The sequence below is a fragment of the Ictalurus punctatus genome, chromosome 12 (genome assembly GCF_001660625.3).
Source record: "Ictalurus punctatus breed USDA103 chromosome 12, Coco_2.0, whole genome shotgun sequence".
In the NCBI taxonomy this organism is placed as follows: domain Eukaryota; kingdom Metazoa; phylum Chordata; class Actinopteri; order Siluriformes; family Ictaluridae; genus Ictalurus; species Ictalurus punctatus.
The window spans coordinates 23,164,279-23,183,401 of NC_030427.2; the positions used below are offsets into that span (position 1 = coordinate 23,164,279).

The following is a 19,123-nucleotide window of genomic DNA, read 5'->3' on the forward strand; positions in this document are numbered from 1 at the left end:
GGCCGGAGTTGAACAACAAAAGACTTCATATACTGCTATTCGGTGACGTAATTTCCGGGCGAGAGACTCGAGGACGCCCCCTAACGTCTCTCAGTGGATACGCAGTTCATTTCAAGGCAGCTTTGCTGTGGAGATAAAGCTTCATGAAAAACACTAAACTACATTTTCTGAGATTTTAACAGAGGTGTTCGTATCGCGCATCATAAAAGACAATCTTAGTGTGGCAGGGTAAGCGATTTAACTATCCTATTGGCTCTGCTCGGGGTATGGCTTCGGCAGACCAATGGGGGGGAGCTACCCGACTATTTAAGGACCCTTATTTTGGTAGGCGCATAAGTGTCTTGGTGATTCAGAGTTCCTCACTCTCCTGGTATTTCCGGTTCCCATTTCCGGTTCCCATTTCCGGTTCCCATTTCCGGTTCCCATTTCCGGTTCCCATTTCCGGTAAGGTACTTCAAGGCTTTGCTCATGGTGATGAGGTGAACATCTCAAGGCTAATTTATTTATAGTCTTAGAGCAGCGCTAGTGGCGCTTACATTGTGGCGATTTGGCGAGGGAGATCGCATCAGTGATTGCAACATTTAGCCGCTGGCTGAATGATATGTATATTTATATCGAGCCAAAGTACCTGTGAGTAATCATACCACTTTGTGTCTGGTGTTTTGTTCAACCCAGTGGTAAGTGCACCCCTCCCTTTTTCACACTGGGACTTGTTAGATTTAGGTTGACACTCTGATCTTTGTGTTAAGGTGAGAGTGGGGAGTTAAGCATCTAAGTCTTCTCCAAGACAAATACCTAGCCAAAGATGCTACATGTGACGCTGCTGCTATTTTGTTTTACTTTAGTTTTGGGCTTATGTTTTGTAACTACATGCAGTCTGAGAGGCTTAGTCGTAAATTAGTGTTTTCCAGCCTCAAACCTGTTTCAGGTTTGTTGTTCCACACAACCATCTTACTATTGAGAGGGTGTATGTTAAGCCTTATTGTCTCCATGCTATAGTTGCTATATTTTTCATTTGTAATGTCTACCATAATTCTGGTTTTCCTTAGGTGCTGTTAACTACCTCTATTTCATGTGGTGGTGTTAATGGGCCTGAGTGAAATAGTCACCACCCCATGGTGTCTGTAATTTGCTTCTTTTTGTTTATTGTTTAGTGTCTGTGTAACTTTTGATTAACTGGTGTTTGCTTTCTCTCCAGGAGCCAGTGAGTCTTGGTGGGACAGGGGAGGCTAGCTGCATTTATTCGGTAGTGTGTGCTTCACAGCATGATCAGTGTGCCAACACCACAACTTCCTTATGGTGTGGGTAGTGTTTGGTGATTTTGGTGTGACTTGCAGTGGGTTTGGATGACCTCCTGAGTTGTAGCTAGCCTGCCTTGTCCCTGCCAAGCCTGGGCCTGGAGAAGTGGTTAGTTTAAAAATCCTTATTGTGCTTCATGGGAGAGCGATTTTATACTTGTATGTTATGTTTTAATGATGCTTAAGTGTCATAATAAAATGTATTTTTATATTCATACTTGCGTCTCACTCTCATGTTCCTTGCCCTGATTGGTAAAACTTGTGTGCCTTTATTTGGGAGTATTTCCCTGGTTCTCCCCCTGGGTGGCATAGTTCCATTTACTAAATTTGGGATAAACGTTTCCCTCCACTTGGGAACACCACATTTTGGTGTAGCTGGCAGGATAAATGTCTCCCTCCACTTGGGAATGCCACATTTTGACGTAGTCGGCAGGATTTACCTGGTAAGGCAAGGATTCATGTAGATGAGATGTGGGTTTAACTGTTTGATTTAATATTGGTTGTGGTTTGTTTTCTGTTTTTTTCAGAAGCAAAACAGCAGTGTGCGTTTGACCTTTTGGGGACTCTCTGTTGTCCTGTTCCATTGTGGGGTGAGTATAGTGGTTATAGGTATGGAGGAGGAGATGCAGGAGTTGCGAGAATTAGTGGTGCAATTGAGAGTAGACAATGACCGGTTGTGCCACGAACAGATGCCAGGTGAGTCACCTGGTGCTAGCACCACTCCTTTTGTTTGCCACCACGGCAGTGCCTGATCCTCCCCAACCAGTTGATGCTAATCCGGTGGTGCAGGAAAGGTTCGTCTTTGTGCCTAGGGACCGACGGTGTCCAAAATTTAGTGGTAAATCCGGCACAGGCATTGACGAGTGGGTAGAGGAGGCTCAGGCATGCATGCAGGCTCGTTATCTGTCTAAAGTTGACATAGCGTTCTTTCTCTATGATTATTTAGAAGGGGAAGCACGGGAGGAGATTAGACACCGTCCCAGTAAGGAATGAGGAGATCCTGATAAGATTATTACAGTTCTATGTGAGTTGTATGGTTGCTCTCAATCATATGTAGCACTCCAGGAAGACCTTTTTTCCAGTGGGCAGCAGGATGGGGAATCTGTTAGAGTTTTCCCTGGCCTTGATGATTCTCCTGGAGAGGTTTAAACAGCAATCACCTAATGCCAAAATTGTGTTGTGTGATCAATTTGTCAAGTATGCAGCTGATCGTTCTCTCCACCGGGAGCTGAAGCAACTAGTTTGCCGCCAGCCCGCCTCTACTTTATTGACAATACGTGGTGGGAACGGGAAGGAATGCCAGGGGGTGCGAGGGGCTGGCGTCAGTTCCAATGGCTTATGGCATCCAGTATGGTGTGCAAGGGCATTCTCAGTTGGAGTTAAGGGAGCTGTGGGAGATGTTAAAATCACAGCAGCAACAGCTAAATCAACTCACTCAAAGTGTTTGAATGTATGCAGTTTCCTCGGCGTGTTCATCGATCATCCCGTACTGAGGTATTGCTCTGTCATCGTTGTCAAAAACCCGGTCATTATGCTCATGAGTGTGATTGAGAACGTGTTCCTTCTTCCCTAGTGCGTCGGTAGGCGACTCATGGGGGGTGGGTGGGCTGGGTAGAGTTTTCCCCAACCATCGGAAAACTAGGTCCCACCAAACTGCAGAGTCACAGTTGGGTAGGGAAAGACCAGGGCTCAATGACTTTAGGTCGTTCAAACCAGGTTGCGTTAGATGTGTTACTGCCGGTCACAGTGCTCCCACCAATGTAAGGCAAGCGGGGAAGACGGGGCTGGGTTCCCAAGCAGTAGTTACTGCGTTGCCCAATCTAGCTTTGGATATGCAGTCCTTGCAGAAAGAGGATCCTGTTATTGGTACAGATGGACCTCCCTTTGCAGAGAACGGGGCGGGCCACTGCAGGTCACCATTCGATTCTGTACCATTTATCACGGGACATGGAGGAAGGGGCATGAGTGAAGCCACTGCACCAGGTCCTACATCTAATAGAATTTTGGTTTAGGCCATGGGATGTAAGCCGAAATAGTCCAAGGGTGTGTGTTTGTTGGGTCATTGTCGGGACGGCGATTCAAATAAAAGGGGGTAGAATGTGGCAGGGTAAGCGATTTAACTATCCTATTGGCCCCGCTCAGGGTATGGCTTCGGCAGACCAATAGGGTGGGAGCTACCCGACTATTTAAGGACCCTTATTTTGGTAGGCACATAGGTGTCTTGGTGATTCAGAGTTCCTCGCTCCCCTGGCATTTCCAGTTCCCGTTTCCGTTGAAGTACATTCAGGCTTTGCTCATGGTGTAATGATGTGAACATCTCAAGGCTAATTTGCTTATAGTCTTAGAGCGGTACTGGTGGCGCGTACATTGTGGCGATTTGGTGCCGGAGATCGCGTTCAGTGATCGCAACATTTGGCCCGTGGTTGAATGATATGTATATGTATGTCGATCCGCGGTACCTGTGAGCAATCATACCACTTCGTGTCTAGTGTTTTGTTCAACCCAGTGGTAAGTGCACCTCTCCCTTTTTCACATTGGGACTTGGTAGATTTAGGTTGACACTCTGAGCTTTGTGTTACGGTGAGAGTGGGGAGTTGGGCATCTAAGTCTTCTCTAAGACAAATCTCTAGCCAAAGACACTACATGTGATGCCGCTGCTGTTTTGTTTTACTTACTGTTTTGCTTTACCTGATTTTGTTTTACGGTCACTTTCTTGGTTGTATGTATTGTTCTGTTCCACCCGATCTGTTTTGCTTCATCTGATTTGGTTTGCTTTACTTTAGTTTTGGATGTATGTTGGGCTTATGTTTTGTAACTACATGCAGTCTGAGAGGCTTAGTCGTAAATTAGTGTTTTCCAGCCTCAAACCTGTTTCAGGTTTGTTGTTTCACACAGCCACCTTACTATTGAGAGGGTGTATGTTAAGCCTTACTGTCTCCATGCTATAGTTGCTATATTTTTCACCATAATTCTGGTTCTTCCTAGGTGCTGTTAACTTCCTCTATTTCATGTGGTGGTGTTAATGGGCCTGGGTGATCTAGTCACCACCCCACGGTGTCTGTAATTTGCTTCTTTTTGTTTATTGTTTAGTGTTTGTGTAACTTTTGATCAATCGCTGTTTTCTTTCTCTCCAGGAGCCAGTGAGTCTTGGTGGGACAGGGGAGGCTAGCTGTATTTATTCGGTAGTGTGTGCTTCACAGCGTGCTTAGTATGCCAACACAACAACTTCCTTATGGTGTGTGTAGTGTTTGATGATTTTGGTGTGACTTGAGGTGGGTTTGAATGACCTCCCCAGCTGTAGCTGGCCTGCCTTATCCTTGCCGAGCCTGGGCCTGGAGAAGTGCTTAGTTTAAAAATCCTTATTGTACTTCATGGGAGAGCAATTTTATATTTGTATGTTAAGTTTTAATGATTTTTAAGTGTCATAATAAAATATATATTTTTAAATATTTGTACTCGCTTCTCACTCTCATGTTCCTTGCCCTGATTGGTAAAACCCCCAGGGTGGTGTAGTTTACTAAATTTGGTATAAACATTTCCCTCCACTTGGGAATGCCACATTTTGGTGTAGCTGGCAGGATAAATGCCTTCCTCCACTTGGGAATGCCACATTTTCATATATTAATTTTAATTGTAGGATTAAACTGGTTAATTTTGAGCTTTTTCCCGCTATTATCGGGTTTATCTACCGGGTTTAAAATCTCGCCGTGTCACACGTGACCTGCAGTGTAGTACTTCGATGACACATCGGTGTCTCATAATTATTCATGAGACTGTGTGTTCTTATCCTATGAGAAGATGCTGTCTCTTAATTATTCATGATAGTACGTGGTACTTTCCTACAGATGTAGTAGATAAGAGCTGCGTTCAAATGGGTCGCAAGAGTTTTTCAATGGTGTAAGAGTTCGAGTGTGTTTTCTTGGGAGAGCTATGATAATTGGAGAAAGGTGGACTTCAGACTTGAGTAGTGAGTGTACAGCTTGTATAACAGTGTAAATTTGCTGTTCCTTCAAAATAACTCAACACACAGCCATTAATGTCTAAACCGCTGGCAACAAAAGTGAGTATACTCCTAAGTGAAAATGTCCAAATTGGGCCAAATTAGCCATTTTCCCTCCCCAGTGTCATGTGACTTAGTATTATAAGGTCTCAGGTGTGAATGGGGAGCAGGTGTGTTAAATTTGGTGTCATTGCTCTCACACTCCCTCATACTGGTCACTGGAAGTTCAACATGGCACCTCATGGCAAAGAACTCTCTGAGGATCTGAAAAAAGAATTATTGCTCTACATAAAGATGGCCTAGGTTATAAGAAGATTGCCAAGACCCTGACCCTGAGCTGCAGCACGGTGGCCAAGACCATACAGCAGTTTAACAGGACAGGTTCCACTCAGAAAATGCCTCGCCATGGTCGACCAAAGAAACTGAGTGCACATGCTCAGCATCATATCCAGAGGTTGTCTTTGGGAAATAGACGTATGAGTGCTGCCAGCATTGCTGCAAAAGTTGAAGGGGTGGGGGGGGTTAGCCTGTCATTGCTCAGACCATACGCTGCACACTGCATCAAATTGGTCTGCATGGCTGTGGTCCCAGAAGGAAGCATCTTCTGAAGATGATGCACAAGAAAGCCTGCAAACAGTTTGCTGAAGACAAGCAGACTTAGGACATGGATTACTGGAACCATGTCCTGTGGTCTGATGAGACCAAGATAAACTTATTTGGTTCAGATGGTGTCAAGTGTGTGTGGCGACAACCAGGTGAGGAGTACAAAAACGAGTGTGTCTTGCCTACAGTCAAGCCTGGTGGTGGGAGTGTTATGGTCTGGGGCTGCATGAGTGCTGCTGGCACTGGGGAGCTACAGTTCATTGAGGAATCCATGAATGCTAACATGTACTGTGACATACTCAAACAGAGCATTATCCCCTCCCTTCGGAGATTGGGCCGCAGGGCAGAATTCCAGCATGATAACGACCCCAAACACACCTCCAAGACGACCACTTCCTTGCTAAAGAAGCTGAGGGTGAAGGTGATGGACTGGCCAAGCATGTCTTCAGACCTAAACCCTATTGAGCATCTGTGGGGCATCCTCAAACGGAGGAGTGGAAGAGGATTCCATTGGCAACCTGTGAAGCTCTGGTGAACTCCATGCCCAAGAGGGTTAAGGCAGTGCTGGAAAATAATGGTGGCCACAAAAAATATTGACAATTTGGACATTTTCACTTAGGGGTGTACTCACTTTTGTTGCCAGCGGTTTAGACATTAATGGCTGTGTGTTGAGTTATTTTGAAGGGACAGCAAATTTACACTGTTATACAAGCTGTACACTCACTACTTTACATTGTAGCAAAGTGTCATTTCTTCAGTGTTGTCACATGAAAAGATATAATCAAATATTTACAAAAATGTGAGGGGTGTACTTACTTTTGTGAGATACTGTAGATACAGTATATAGATATATATAATATTAAAGCTCCACGGGCCATTGTGTGCAAAACTATGCAACGAGAGTACATGTTGAAGAGTAGAGCCTTCGCCTTTTTATTCGTGAAAAGCTCAAGCCTATTAACTAACTACCATTCTGAGACTTCTTCCATCTGCGCTGCATCCGGTTTCGTTTTTATTTTCCTCCATAGTCACGTCAGGGGATAATGGTTCAAATAGATAGGGCAGAGGACCTGCACCGCTATCTATTGTATCTCCATTTAGCTGTGGGGATTCAGGAGGAGAGTAGTCCTCTGCCTCATCTGCAAACTTTTTGTCACTATTCATCTTTATTGTGAGTATTATGAAGGCTCGCCTCCCTCTTCCTCTCCTGCCTTTCCCTGCCACGCCCATTCCCCCTCCCTTGTTCGCAAAGCCATCCACGCCCATTTAAGCTGCATTTTAAAAAAAATATCAAGAGGTAGACTTGAGCTGCAAGAGGGAGGTTTCATGACCCTTTAAAAAGAATCGGAAATAGTTTCAGTAACAAACTAATAAAATAATAACAATATTAAACAAATAAAATGAGGGGGAATAAAACAACTTTAAAACAAAAAAAATCATGAAAGATTAAAACTTATATGTGGTGTGGCTAGTCCTGCTATCTCTTAATGTTCACACTGAAAGTGTAGTGATGAAATCTGGCTTATTTTTGGTATTCACAATTTATGTACATTTTCTTAAACTTTTTAAGAAGTCATAAAACCAATCAGGCAAATGCTGTCGGCTGCTAGATACATAGACATTTACACGTATTCATTTATCAGACGCTTTTATCCGAAGCGACTTACAAATGAGGAAATATGATTAAGTGACCAATTGTCTCACACCACCCTTTTCTCTCTTCTCAATCATATGGCGCTTTTCCACTGGACGGTAGGTTACGGCTCGACTGGACTCGACTCTGCTTGCTTTTTGGGGTCTTTCAACTTTGGATAGTACATGGTACCTGGTACTTTTTTTTAGTACCACCTCAAGGTTCCAAGTGAGCGGAGCCGATACCATATGTGACGTCAAAACCCTACAGATCACTGATTGGTCAGAGAGAATTGTCGATACCAGCGTCACTGGATTTACGACACAGGACCTCAAACCTGCTAGTTTTAAAGTTAGTTAGCAACAGCGATAGCAGTCTCATTTGTTCACACGACTTTCCAATTGTAAAAAGAAATGGCTGTGCGCAAAACCACGCAGACGTTCCTCTCATTAGTAGCCGAGGAGAGGATCCAACGAGAGCTGGAACGAGTGGCTGCACGTGGCTAACACCGGACTTACCAACAGTGTAGGGAAGAGTTAAAAAAAAAAAAAAAAAAAAAATTTTTAAAGTGACTACAGATCCATCAAGGATCACAACAGCCAGAGTGGTTCAAACAGAAGAAATTGGAAGTGGTTCAACCAAATGGATGTTATCTATGGCTGATAGACCGGCGAGCAATGGAAGGGAGGGTGCCCTGGACTCGGCCACAGTGTTGTTGGAGTCCATGATGGAGGATTGTACGTTTTGTTGTGTTAACTCTTATATTCTGATTGAAAGCTTCACTTTACTTTGTCTATAAAAAAATAGACATAAATATAGATGCCGCATTGGCCGCTGGATTGTAAGTCAACATCGCTGCCATATTGGTCTGGGCAACAGTAATGAGTCTCAGAAGTTTCAGCTTATAGTTTATATTGTAAACTAAATTGCCCATAATCGAGATTGTCATCTATAAAGTCTAAACCAACTTTTATGACAAGCTCCTCGTTTAAGCTGAGCGACTGACATATTGTGAATCTTACTGTAGTTAGTTGGCTAGTTACATTTTCTCACACGGAAGGTTTCCCAAAGACAGACAGTTGATGCAGAGGCAGTGGGAAGTAGCTGCCTGCGAGTGAGTCCCGCAGTGAGCACATCAAGCTGGAGGACTTGATAGAACAGGTCAGACTGTCAGGATTAGAGATGGAGCTAAACCATCTGTTCCCATTTTCCCCTCTCATCTCCAAACAGTAGGTATATCGATAGGCTATAATGATTTGATAGCTTGCCATTTATTATTATTATTATTATTATTATTATTATTATTATTATTATTATTATTATCACATAAATATTTTACCAGATCCATAAATGATTAGCTTATAATTATCTTACATTGTCTGTTTTGGAGTATATCTGTATCCTTTTATTGCTAATAAAAAATATATATATAGCATACTGACTGCCACTGTCTAACTATTTGATTTGTGTTTGCCGGTTTTATTGCATTTTCTCAATGATGGTCAATTATTAGTACTTAAACATGCACTATTTCATGAATGAGCTGTGTTCTACCCTGGAACACAAGAAAAGCTAAAATGATAGGGTTGAAGACAGGAAAAAGTCCTTTCTACAATGGAAGAAAAACTGTATGCACATTTCATATGTATTAAATTATATAACATTAAAGATGTCTCTACAATTATTAACCAAGAAAAATAAGCCAAATCTATGCTTGTTAAGTGTGAATTTTCACAATACTTTATGACGATGAATAATTTTCCAAGTCTAACTATCGAGATTCTAAGTAACTGGGGGGACAGAACTTTTTTGTACTCCACGTAGATCATAAACTATTGAAATTGGTTGAGAAATGTAAATATTGCTTTTTATCCAGAAAAACCACAGCTCCCTGTTTACTTGTATTTTTTTATAGGGCAGTCTTGCCTGGCTCAATATGGCGGACATGTTGACATATCGCAGCAACGGGCCAATGCGGTGTCTATAACTGCGTGTTAATGCCCACTGGAATTGGCACATATACAGTAGGTATGATGTTCAGGTGTTCACATACGATTAGCCATATGGTGTACATTGTTATACTGTAAATGAATTGTACAGATTAGCACTGTTAAGATCACCATTTATTACTGAATAACAAAATTTTACGGTATCAAAAATTGACAGGAATCAATCTGCATTTCATAATATTAATATTAATAATAATAATAATAATAATAATAAAAAGCCCAGAATGTTTTTTCAAACGTTTTCAGACATTTCACTGCATGACATGAGGGAGGCAAGAAAATGCTTATCAGGGCAGCAATTCTTTACAATAATGGTCTTTAAAAATGCATGGGGTGCTCTTGGATGTGTGATGCTAATAAGCAGAGCCTGTAATATTAAATGGCCTCCAGATTCATCAGAGAACACACACACACACAAATAATTGTTACTATTAACTGATGTGGAAAGAATGTATGTAAAACACATACATTAATTAATCTGATTTGATAAATAGTTTCTGCCTAATACTCCCTGAATATTTTCACATCAACCCCCGAGGGAATAAATGCACATATTTGGAGCTGCTTCAGAGCAAAAACATTTTAATTTCAAAATTAATCATTTAAAATACTTTGTACAGCCAAAATTAAATGATCAGTTTTCTCATTAGTTACATTCCGGGTGTAAATATTAGGCTCCAGTGTTGCATTTTCCTCATGCAGATGAATTCTGGATCATAATGATTTTTCTCTGCACCACTGAAAGCAAACAGAGAACAGTTTTAGACAAACGTGTTCTGTTGTGAGCCACACAAAAGACACAGTGCAAACATAATGTATATAAGGGCAAAAAATGACTGGGCATGCTGTTATGAGAAGGTAATCAATGATAAGGTTGCATGATGCTAAGTAGAGTTACTGGTACAACCCTGAAGTAGATTATTTCCAAAGTGCACACTACAAAGTGTTTTATTCCCCTAATACTACAGAAATAGGTCTATGCTATTTTTTTTAGTCATTAAAGAATGACATTTCTTAATTACATTACAGCTATAAACCATTGTTCTCTCACTATCTCTTGACGTTAATCAGACAAAAATGCAGCTTGTCAGGTTATAGAGAAACCTCAAAACCTTCCATCCTGTAGACTTTCCTGTGATAGAAAACATAAAGGAATAGCTTTACCTCTTACTGTTACAAAGCCCCGACACTGTATACGTCTTCTGAAAATGCTTAATAAGTGTTGCCTTACAGAAAGCTTTTGCACACATTGTTTTTAACCTGTTTATGTGGAGCATCCACTATGCAAGTCCCCATGTAAAAGTTGTTACTATAGAAAGGTTAACATATCAGAGCGAACCATTGCGGACAGAATTACTGTCAGCACAATCAGAAAATTAATCAGCACTGTATTTTATAGTATGATTTTGAGCAGCAACAGAAAAAGCCATGCCTATCCTAACTGAGTGGAATGTGTCTTTTTTCCCATAGAACATAGAAAAGCATCAATCTTTCCATCCTCCATACTGCTCATCCTACACAGGGTCACCGGGGAGCTTGGAGCCCATCCCAGGGAACTCTATGGACAATTTGGAAATGCCAATCAGCCTACAGCACACATCATTAGACTGGGAGAGGAAATCGGACTGCCTGGAGGAAGCCGCCAAGACATGGGGAGAACATGCAGGCTCTGCACATATGGGATGGAGGTGCAGAGCAAAAAAATAATAATGCTGGTCTATTTGTAAACCTAATTTCTCCAATGAACCAGAAGGTAAACTGACACTTAATTGTGCATGAGAATTTAAGTTGGTAAAAATGTTCTTCTCGCTTTCAGTTTCTTCTGCCTTGATTTCTGTGGTCTATTTTTGTCACTCTATACCAGCAGTGTGTTTTCCAAGACTTAACTAAAACAACATTTTCATCCAACAGATGCTTGCATTGCATTGCAGAGTAGTTGAGGGTTAAGGAGGTTGCTTTAAGGGCCCAACAAATGCTCTCAAGCATTCCTGGGTTAGAGAGAAAACCAGCTGCTGTCAGCAGTAAGCTGATTCTACCACATGATGGCTCTGTCGAATCACGGTAGAGAAATTGATAAACACTATAATGTTTTAGAACATCGATATTGTTATGCCTTTTAATTATGGCCATTCTATTTATATTCATGCTGATCACCACAAATACTCATATGTTGCATTCTGAAAAAAAAAAAAAAGTCTCACAAATAGTCAGCGCTTGGTTACACACTTCAAGGATTTTTCAAGGGCTCTTTGGATTGTGAAGAATTCTTAGCTTCCTGCAAGGATTCTACTTGTAACTCTTTCTGACAAGGAAACACACTCTTGTTGGATTCTCCGCAGAACCTTTAAGTGTTTTCCCCAGAGGTACAACTGAGGAACTAGCGAGCCTTTAATACCCAGAAAGCACCTGCCTTTTTCTTTGTTTCTAGAAGTGGGATTAGTCCTGGAATGTTCTAAGAGGAAATGTTGATGTGAACATTTTTCGATATCTGTTCAACTAACTCAGTTTTTTTAGTCTAGTTTTTAATGTTACAACTAATTATATTCTATAAAACATGCAAGTTGATTTACTAACAGGGTCTACTGAGGTGTGAAACATCGATCAGCTGAGTGATTAGATGATGAGGCTTGTGTTTAATCTGCCTCAGGTGATAGGACTAGAAAGACTGATGTCAATTATGCTCATAAGCAAAGTGATTACACTCTTTCCATCATAAAATTATAATCCTTTGACTAAGTAATTTTCTCATAAATAGATTGGGTGACAAATGTAGAGGTGGTTTGCTTTTTTATAGCTTGTCAACTATAAATGGGTGGGACCTCTATATAGCCAGTCAGTCTGACACCATACTGTTACCCTCGTTGAGCTTTGAGGAGAGATTCACCTTTAAACATTTGATTTATTGTGCTGTGGAAGAAACATTTAGTGATACACTCAGCACCAGCAAAACATCTTAGAATGTTCCAATTTTGCAGTCCTTGTTTGAACAATAACAACATGAAGATCATGTGCATCTTTTAATCTTTTATCTTAAAACAAATAATGAGTCATTCCTGTTGTGTACATTGTTGACTTTGAGGGTCTTTGACTATCCAGTGAAAACCCAATCTCATAGTGGTCTGCTGGGTGTTGGGAAATATTTTAATGCGTCATGGTTAACACTGAAATTTAGCCAAATTTAGTTTTACAGACTAATTAATCCCCAGCCAGTTTCAGTTTTCATATACAGTATAACTTCATGTTCTATTCCAGTCCATCATCATTCGTTTATTCATCTTCAGTATCTACTTTATATATGGTCAGGGTTGTGTTGGATATGGTGACTATCCCATGAACATTAAGGAAAAGGTAGGAATATACCCTGGAAGGAACACCAGTTCATTGTTGCACATCCGCACCCACACACATGCCTAAAGGCAAATTTTTCTGGTATGTTAATTTGCTTGGAACTTCAGTTAAAACCAGCTTAATACATGGCTGGGAATAATGAGTGTATTTAAGTAAATTAATCTTGTTTTGACTTGCAAACTCAAAATACAATTCACTTAAAAATCAGTCAAGAGGAATCTATTAATCTAAACCAAAATAACAAATTTGTTATTTTCCTAACATGGTTGAACAGGACATAATGAATAAAGCATACAGCATTAATGTCCAGTGAGTTAAATGTTCCTCAACCCTACCACTAGGAATATAACGTCAGGTGAAGTATCCATACCGCCATTTTCTAAATCCTTCACAAATACACAACTGTGTAGCCATAACTCTGAGGACCAGACATTTATTTATATACAATGGATATAAAGAAAAGGTCTACTACACCCCTGTTAAAATTGCACATTTTTATGGTGTTTTTTAAAAAAAAAAGAGAGAGAAATCATGTCAGAACATCTTCCACAGTCAATGTGAAATTCCAATTTATAAAAATTAAGTTAAAAACAATCAAGTATTTTAGGGAAAAATTAAAGTTACCATAACCTGGTTGCATAAGTGTGCACACCCTTTTATAATTGGGGATGTGGCTGTGTTCAGAATGAACCAATCACATTCAATCTCATGTTCAAAAGTAATGATCATACAGCTGTCATCAATTAAATTATTCTGAAATAAAGATCTGCTGTTTCTGTAGGATTTTCTTGGCATCACCTTGTTTCATGACTGCTGAAGCCATGGTCTGCAAAGAGCTTACAAAGCATGTTGTTATCTCATTTGTCGAAAGGAATCAATCAGAAGAAGGGTATAAAATAATTTCCAAAACATTAGATGTATGATGAAACACTGAAGGCCATCATCAACAAGAAAAAAAGGACAACACAAAAACTTACCAGGGAGGCTGCCAACAGACCCACAGCAACATTTGAAGTTGCTGCAGGAATATTTGACAAGTACTGATTACTCTCTGCATGTGACAACAATCTCTTGTATTATTCACATGTCTGCACTATAGGGTAGGGTGTCTAGACAGAAGCCCTTTCTCACAAAAAACACCTAAGCCCAACTAAATCACCCCAAACCATGTGGCAAAATGGTTTTGTCTGATGAAACCAAGTCAAAAAGGTATAATGATTCCATAATTACAAAAGACATGTTTTGTGCAAAAAAAAAAAAAAAAAAAAAAAAAAAAAAAAGCACATCAACAAAAGAACATCATACCCATGGTGAAACATGGTGATGGTCTCAGCATCATGCTCTAGGCCTGCCTTTTCTTCTGCCAGAACTAGGGCTTTTATCAAGATAGGTTGAATCATAGCTACAAATTCCAGTCAATTTTAGTACCAAACCTTCAGGTGTCTGCCAGTGTGCTGAAGATGAAAAGGAATTTCAGCTTTCAGCATGACTATGGCCAAAAGCATACATCTGTCACATCAGGAGGGGTGGAGACAGGTGCAATTGCAAGTACAAAATTTAATACAAACACCACCAAACACAAAAGAGGAACTTAGAACTAGTAGCAAAACACTAAGGCTAGGGGGGAAAAAAAATAAAACAAAGACCATAAACACAGCAGCAGAGACAACGGTAAAAGAAAGACAAATGCAAGACAAGAAGTGCAGTGCAAACTGTGGCTAATATACACATAAGTACTTGTTAACATGAATGTGATTCAGGTGCTAATGGTCATGTGACCATGATGCAGTGAAGTGCAGTGTCTGCTGGGAACTGTAGTCCAGAGTTCCTTCTCTGATATTACATGACAACAAATCAACAGCTATTTATCCATCCATACATCCATCTTCTACCGCTTACTCCTTTTCAGGGTCACGGGGAACCTGCAGCCTATCCCAGGGAGCATCGAGCACAAGGCAGGGTACACCCTGGACAGGGTGCCAATCCATCACAGGGCACAACAGCTTTTTATATGACAGCCATATAAAAGGCATATTAACATTGCTTTTGAGGTGAAGAAAAGGAGACTGATTTTCACCAAGGTCACACGTGCAATATCCTTAGAAGAAAAAGTGTCATATTTGACAAGATATTCAAACATGAAAAATTTGCTTCAGTATGAAACTACAGATCAATTTTAATCATCACTGTCCTACTGCAAGTCAGAACATTAAAAACTCTTCCAAACTCCTGAAATGTTCACCCCACTGATACTTTTTTTTTTTTTTTTTAAAGAAAGAAAAATCAGGAAAACAAATGAGCAAATGTTAACAAATGTCAGGGTGCAATATTCTAAAATTTATGCATTTGATAGCGTCAATAAAAAGTCTAATCTTTCCTCAGGATCACAGCTGCCACCATCATCCTACATTGCTAAATAGAAGAAGTGAGAATCAGTTACACTTAAAGCAAACAGAAGTGTGGTCTCACTAGGACCCCACATTGGTCCAAGGGTCTCTATTAGGTAAAGGATGATAGTGTTTTGGCTACACAATAATCTGAGTATCAAGCATTGCAATTGCATTATGCCCACTTGCATAAAGTAATGTCGCATTACAGAAGACTATTGAACCTTCATGGTAACAGTTTGAAGTGTATATTGCAGAGGGCACTTAAACAGCACATTCCATTTCTATTTTTAACCCCCTCCCCTTGAAGGCATAACATGTCTAAACCATCCATCCATCCATCCATCCATCTTCTATACCGCTTATCCTTCAGGGTCACGGGGAACCTGGAGCCTATCCCAGGGAGCATCATGCACAAGGAGGGGTACACCCTGGATGGGGTGCCAATCCATTGCAGGGCACAATCACGTACACATTCACACACCCATTCATACAGTACAGACACTTTGGACATGCCAATCAGCCTTCCACGCATGTCTTTGGATTGGGGGAGGAAACCGGAGTACCTGGAGGAAACCCCCATAGCACGGGGAGAACATGCAAACTCCGCACACACAGGGCACTGGCGGGAATCCAACCCCCAACCCTGGCGGTGTGAGGCGAACGTGCGAACCACTAATCCACTATATACATTTATTTATGTATCTTTATTGTAAAATGTTACCAGAATTTTATATTATAACTGGCACACACATTTCCCAAAACAATAAATGCTATTTGCTGGTTTAGGCATGTTATTCCTCCATCTAACATGGGATGTATAATGTGCTCATCTAGTATATTGTACTAACACACTTCCCAGAACAACATTGCACTTCAGTCAGGTGGTTAAAAAAAACTGACCCCTTTGTGATCTCTTTTCTTCATGGACACCCAAGAATGAGCATCAAGTAACCTGCAAGCTTCCAGAGCACACCAGAGAATGGTTGCACTTTCCCCCTCCATGTTCCCATGCTACTTAATAAACATATCCTCCAGGGTTTAAACCTACAATCTCGTGTTTACCTTATTTTGTCAGAGCTTCAATGTGTTTTTACTATTTGTTCCTGTGATATTATGTACTACAGGGGTGCAATATTGAGCTGACTAAAGGTTAGAGTATTTATTGTGCTTATGTGAAATTCACACAAGAATGTAAGATCCTGGAATCTTTTGATGAGTCAAGCAAATTAGCACTAGAACTATTGACTATGTCCTTTGAGAAGTCAGAGTAAACATGAAACAAGCTTAACATGTTCCTTTTGAAAGAAACGCAGCAAGAACTTATATATAAAGTAAGGTAAGGTATGTATAGTATAAGGTAAAATTAAATGAATGTTTTGGGCTAAGTAAATACACCTAAAACGTTTGGAATACCATTCCAGGGTAATATTAAACATTACATTATTTCTCAATTAATCAAATCATCCATTTAAAGGTCACAGTTTTTTTTTTTTCCACAGAGAGGAGCTCAGAAGAGACAGCATCGTCATCATGGGACATGAACTACACTTTCTTAAAGTTAGCTGTTGCTATAGCAAATGGGTGCTTACAGCATACAGTATCCTTAAAACAATGAGCTTTAAATCTTGTTCTTTAAATTGTGGGCATTTTCATTGCACTCACAACTTACAATTTCATGAATTCCTTTTACTATCTGATGGTCACATTACATTGTGCTAAAAATATCTGCACTATATTGCCAAAAGTATGTGGGCACCTGACCCTCATGCGCAACACACCCACCATACCCATCATACGCTCCATAGTCAAGAAAGCCCAGTGTAGCGGTTATGGAAAGTATTCCATACATTTAATGTGTAGAATTACACAAAAGGAAATGTGTACCTGATGTAGCTGTCTACTTGTGTGAGTACTTTCCCTTTTAATTGTCATGATGTCATTGGTTCATGTAATTTCCTGTTTTGGCTCCTCCTCTTCACTTTCGCATTATGGTTGAATGGGAGAGGTAGGTTTAATTTTGAGTCCTGTTTCATCTTTATTTAAATCATCATTTATATACGTATGTACTCATTTTGTTTTGTGTGTATGGTGTTATTTTGCTTGCCTGTGTGATTATTTTTGTTGTTTTGCCCTTTTGTATTATGGTTGAATGGGAGAGGAGAGAGAGGGAATAAATGAAGAGTCGACCCAATTGCCGTCCGCCTATTTTTTTCTTTGGATAAAATAAAACACACAATGCAGACTACAACCAGTTACACCAGCACCGTCTCTACTTTCTGCGAAGGCTGAAGAAAGCCCATCTACCACCTCCCATCCTCACCACGTTCTACAGAGGAACTATTGAGGGCATCCTGAGCAGTTGCATCACTGTCTGGTTCGGAAATTGCACCTCATTGGATCACAAGACCCTGCAGCGAATAGTGAAGACAGCTGAGACGATCATCGGGGTCTCTCCCCCCATCACAGACACCACACGCTGCATCCACAAAGCCACCAGCATTGTGGAGGACCTCACACACCCCTCACACACACTCTTCACCCTCCTGCCGTCTGGAAAAAGGTACCGAAGCATTCGGGCCCTCACGGCCAGACTGTGTAACAGCTTCTTCCCCCAAGCCATCAGACTCCTCAACACTGAAAGACTGGACTGATACACATGTGCACACACACACACACACACACACACACACACACACACACTGAACTGAACACCATCCCACTCCCATTGAAATATTTGCACATTTCTGCATTGACACTGTTGCATTTTTTGCTTCTACTGTGTTATAAAAAGTATAGTATTTAATTTCTTGTCACTATTACTCACTTTACCTGACTCCTACTGCAATAACTGCTACATCCATATTTGGTATAAGCTAATTTGCTGAATACTCAGTCATAGCATGTTTTGTTTACATTGATACCATTTTAAAATTATATTATTATTCCTTGGCACCTGTCTTTTGCACTACCTTTTATATCAGACACTTTGTACTGTTTGGCGCTACACTGTCACTTACTGTGCCTATTGTACTGTTTTAGTAGTATTGTACTATCCTGTGTTTTTAGCACAAGTCTGCACGTACACTTTTAGCACAAGTCTGCATGTACACTTTATGTAGAATGTTTGTAGATATTATTTAGTTCTATGTCGTCTCATGTGGTTAGTGTGTTGTTTTATGTAGCACCATGGTCCTAGAGGAACGTTGTTTCGTTTCACTGTGTACTGTACAAAATGTATATGGTTGAAATCACAATAAAACCACTTGAACTTGAACTTGAACTTGAACACGCATATTCTCCAAACAGTTGCAATAAAGCTGGAAGCACACAATTGTCTAGAAGGTTTTTGTTTACTATAACACTACGATTTCTCTTCACCAGAACTACAGGACCCAGTCCAAGCCTATTCTAACATGACAATGCCTCTGTGCACAAAGCAAGGCCAACAAAGACATGGTTTGCCAAGGTTGGTGTGGAAAGAAGTGGAGTGGTCTGCAAAGAGCACTGACCTCAATCCCTTTGAATACCTTTGGGATGAATTTGGATGCTGACTGCGAACCAGGCCTTCTTTCAACAACAATGTCTTACTTCAATAATGCTCTTGTGGCTGAATGGACACAAATTCCTATAGTCACATTCCACTCTCAGAAGCGTGAAAGCTCTCATAACAGTGGGGCTGAAATATTGCGGTTACAACAAATTTTCAGGCATTGCCACTGGACTTAATACTGCTTCTTGCTCAAGAAAATGTTTGTGAGTCACGTAATTTTTTTTGTCACTTTTTAAAGCCAGAGCCACTTACTGCCTGACTTTGCAGATTCTGAGGCTGCATACCTTATTGG

General features: G+C 40.6%; 1 long non-coding RNA gene across 4 annotated transcripts; it reads left to right on the forward strand.

Annotated features, from left to right (window-relative positions):
* The first annotated feature begins 145 nt into the window (after nt 1-145).
* Nucleotides 146-18,555, forward strand: LOC128634098 (uncharacterized). Of its 4 annotated transcripts, none has more exons than XR_008397297.1 (5): nt 146-1,888; nt 9,450-9,562; nt 11,014-11,296; nt 16,781-17,286; nt 17,440-18,555. It is a non-coding gene; the product is annotated as an uncharacterized LOC128634098 (long non-coding RNA). The 4 variants fall into 4 exon arrangements; XR_008397296.1 differs by having other exon boundaries at nt 146-1,407; nt 1,826-1,888; nt 16,781-18,555; XR_008397294.1 differs by having other exon boundaries at nt 16,781-18,555.
* Nucleotides 18,556-19,123: the final 568 nt, after the last annotated feature.